At 51.0% G+C, this 4567-nt stretch overlaps 1 pseudogene; it reads left to right on the forward strand.

Moving 5' to 3' along the window:
• Positions 1–2532: 2532 nt before the first annotated feature.
• LOC146862651 (UPF0547 protein C16orf87 pseudogene) lies at positions 2533–3305 on the forward strand (annotated as a pseudogene).
• The last annotated feature ends 1262 nt before the right edge of the window (positions 3306–4567 follow it).

A 4567-nucleotide genomic window follows, 5' to 3' on the forward strand; every position in this document is an offset into this window, starting at 1 on the left:
CCCTCTAAATCACAGAATAGGCGCCGGCACTAACTGGGCCGTCTGAGCCCAGCTCGAGGACTCCTGGAAAACAAAAGTGCCCCCTTGAAGCAGCTGCCCGCATTTGTGGTACAGCTGTAAAACCAACCCAAGACTGGCACTCGCAGTGCCTCAGGGGCATCAACCCGGCCCCCACTCACCGGGCTGTTAGGTTGCGGTCTCCTGTCCCGGGCGGCATGCGCAGGAGAGTCCCCACTCCTTGGGGGTTCTCTCCTTCTCTGGACTCCGCTCTTCTGGTGTTGGCTGAAGGCGAGCCGGCACACACCCCAGGCCGGCCCGACCAGGCTCTCCTTCACCCGGTCCCTCTCCAGGGAAACGGGACTCCAGCGTGGAGCCGGCGAGGCTCCGACAGGCTTCCCTTGGTGGGTGGACTTCCTTCTTCCAGTCTTAGGCTCCGCCGCAGGCCAGGCAGACGTGCCTGACTTCCTGATTTGCCAATCTGTAGGACGTGGGGTGGGCACCCGCTAAAACAAACAACGCGGGGTGGGCACCCGCAACCCAAATCAATCCTCAAGGAAGGGTGGGCACCCGCCAAATCAAAGGTGCACGATGTGGGGTGGGCACCCGCTATTTTAAATATCAAATAAGTGGGGTGGGCACCCGCCAAGGCAAAGCATCACGGGGGAATCCCTATGGTGGGGATTCCCTCTCAAAGGGCTGCAGCTCAGCGCTGCGTAGCCCACGCTCTTCCTCCTTCTTGGGGCAAATAAAGAAATAAAGCACAGCGCTCAGGAGGCGCTAGGGCAAGAAGAAGTCCTTCAGGATTCAAGGGGCATAGCTGCACCCAGGGAGGCCAGCCCACAGGGCCCTTCAGCAGGGAGGCAAGCCACCATGGTGGTTCCTCCTGGGCCCCAGCAGCAGCAAGCCCCTAGCAAGTACAGTAACAGCTCCTACATGGGGTCACAGCCCCTACATTTAAACACCTTTTTCCTTTGTCTGCACCAGCACAGGGCTTGGGGATCCAGCAAAAACTGGTTCAGGGGGGAATTGGAGCACTCTGTTGACAGGGCTCCTCTTCTCTATTGTTAGGTGGGGGCTCGTCATCAGACACACTACAGGGGGCGGAGCCAGCATTCACTAGGGCAGGCACCATCCTATTCAGGGACCAGGGACTTCTCCTCCCACCACTCCAAATGCAGATGTCCCATTCAGCCTAGCGCTGACTCATCCAGCCCCTCCTGGAGCCACACACACCTCCCAGCCCCTGTCACTCAAAAGCCAGACATGCAATTCACATCAGGCAGGCAGACACATAGCACATAGAAATGCCAACTTCTAAAAGTGGCATTTCTAAAATAGTTATAATAAATCTGCACACACCATTGCGTAGCATTTATTAATACTATTTCAAACATACCAAACTTGACCACGCTGCACCTCTCATATCAGGAATTGCCACTGAAACACTTATCAGGGAATCCCCAATGCATTACTATGGGAGGGCAGCCCCACAGTAGGGAGAAATCAAAATGGCTGTTTGTCACTACCAGGACATGTCACACACTTAAGGTACTTGTCCTATCATTTACCTACAACACACCCTGCCCATAGGGCTAGCTAGGGCCTACCTTAGGGGTTACTGACATGCAGTAAAAGGAGGGTCACAGACATGGCACACACTTTTGGTGCCACGTCACAGCGGCAGAAAAACTGCACGTACAGGCCCTGCAATGACAGAGGCCTGGGATAGGTTTGGAGGCTACTTTGGTGGGTGGCGCAATCAGCGCTGCAAGCCCACCAGTGCCATTTAATTTACCAGCCCTGGGTATACGAGATACCACTTTACAAGGGACTGACAGGTAAATTAAATAGAAAAAACAGGTGTAAACCAATCTTACCACATTTATCACAGAGAGCACACGCACTTTACACTGGACAGCAGTGCTAAAGTGCCCAGAGGCCTAAAACCACCAACACCACGTCAGAAGAAATGCTAGGAGAAAGGCAAAAAGTTTAAGCATGACCCTGCAAAAAGGGCCAAGTCCAAATCTATTTATCTATCTATCGATCTATCTATCTATCGATCTATCTATCTATCTATCTATCTATCTATCTATCTATCTATCTATCTATCTATCTATCTATCTATCTATCTATCTATCTATCTATCTATCTATCTATCTATCTATCTATCTATCTATCTATCTATCTATCTATCTATCTATCTATCTATCTATCTATCTATCTATCTATCTATCAATCTATCTATCTATCTATCTATCTATCTATCTATCTATCTATCTATCTATCTATCTATCTATCTATCTATCTATCTATCTATCTATCTGTCTGTCTGTCTGTCTGTCTGTCTGTCTATCTCTCTGTCTCTCTATCTATCTACTGTACCTCTCTGGAGTGTTTGCAGTGTCCACTGCTGGTGACACTCTATGCAGCTGTCTCCCTATCATTGCTTTGCCTTAGAAATGGCCTTACAAAACACAAAATATGCAGTAAAGGAGAGTACAGTTTTTGGTTTGAGGTTATGAAGTGGAGATGGCCATGAAATCATGTCCGCAGTGCGAGCAACAGGTTCCGGTCACTTGCAAATCGTGCCTTGGCGGATACATCACTGGTTAGAGGAGGCATACCCTGAAGCAGAGATCAGACCCGGGACCTGGGTTCGATTCCCGACGCGGCAGGGTCCAGAACCCAATTGTCCATGGACTCGATAATTCTCGCTTCGGTGCCCACTCTAAGCACGAGTTCACACTATGCAGCTCTGGGCAACAAGCCTGCTTAATCTCCACAACGGCCCCCCGCGGCGGGATGCCTGGCTTTCACCTTGGGGATGCCCAGTACGGGTTATCTTACAGGGAAAAACCAGGACGGGTTCCCAATGCAAGCGCCAAGATGCCCGTAGGGTGATAGCTGCGCTCTATAAGTACCTCAATCAATCAATCAATTAGCCATAAGCTCTTAAATGCCAAACACAAGGACAAATCCTCGCACATCGCAGAGCACAAATCCGAAGTAGAGAGGGAGACGCCCAGAGAGAGGAAGGCGAGAGAGAATCAATTACACAGTGAATAAAGGTTTAGAGAACTAGAAAAGGTTGCATTCCATTTCCAACAGACAGATGGACCACATCCGTGGGGAGCGAGGGTGACCCAAGAATGTGACGCTCAAAAAGCACGAACATGATAGAGAAAAGCAAAAAACAGGAAGTGTATATGTATGCAACCCTTTCCAATGAGAAGACTTTTGTGTTTTCGGTGGTACTGGCAGAAAAAACTGAAAAATTATCATTCAGAGGCTACCTTGGATAACTCTGCTAGTTGCTCCACTCCGCAGGGACTGTCTGCACCACTTGAGTTCACCCACAGCGAGCTTCTTTAGGCGAGAGCACTGGTGCCAGCCCGTCGCCCATGCATTCGGTGGCATCAAATCATGGGCTTTGGCCCCGTCCTTAGTTGCTGGATGTCGCCTTTCCAGCACCAAAGCTCATGCCGCTGTCAGAGTCAGACCAGGGCCACAAGAAGGCCGAATGGGCTGGTGTGGCTGTAGACATTACACCAGACTTCCTGGTAAGGCTGGTGGTGTTACCCATGGGCAGTGTGTGGGCAGCTGCACAGGGCTCCCCGCTGAACTCAGCATTTAACCAGAGCTACCATCCCTCGCTGAGCCTTGCTTACTGTCTGAAACAAAGGCCCCTGCTCTCAGCCAATCCAGGTGCTGCTCCCGTACAGAAAACAGTGACAGGATTGGCTTCAGCAGGGAAACTCACTGCTCATTAGGAGCTTGGGGGTTGCAGCTTTGATCAATGTGCAGGTGGAGAGTGGCCTTAGTGTGCATGTTGGGATGGCCGGAGAAAAGCAGCCGTACAACGAAACATACTACTTTGTGGCAGTAGGCTAGATGTCATGCACTGCCTACTGCGCTATATACTGGTGTTAGCCCCACCCCCTTTAGAGTTGCCACTGCGAACAGACCCCGCCCCGCTGCTGAAGGCTGATTGACGCAGGCGCTGGCCCACAAAATATAATAAAGTTGGAAAATGTAATAGTGCCAATATCGGCAACTGTTGTCACATAACACATAGTAAATACATAAATAAACCACACAACACTTTTTGTAAGTGGAGAAATATTGCTGCAGGTTTATTAGCATAACCAATATGCAAACATGGTGGGTTATCTTACGGGCGATCCGATCCCAGGGCAGGCCAACCCTTAGCAGCCTGCCCGTCTGATAAGCCTAAATTACACCATGGCAGTCGCCGATTGGTGCATACCAAACCTTGGGAGGGGCCACCCCTCCCATCCGTCGACCACCAGTCCACGTGCTTACTCACGCCCCCCCCGAAAGAGGTGGGCGGAGCGTATGCTGGCAGCCCCCGGTTGCTCAGACCCACAACCGCCCGTAGGACTAATGGGGCGCCGTAGTTCTTCCAGGGGACACTCTAGACATCCCTGGGTATCCTGGCTTAGCACCACGCTGTGCTGCTGCATGAAGTACCCCTTGGTATCTGCAGACTCTGGATCGCCCTGTAACTCCTCCTGCAACACAAAATAACATGTTAGAGAGCCTA

This window comes from Triturus cristatus, chromosome 2_2, assembly GCF_964204655.1.
Source record: "Triturus cristatus chromosome 2_2, aTriCri1.1, whole genome shotgun sequence".
NCBI classification, from domain to species: domain Eukaryota; kingdom Metazoa; phylum Chordata; class Amphibia; order Caudata; family Salamandridae; genus Triturus; species Triturus cristatus.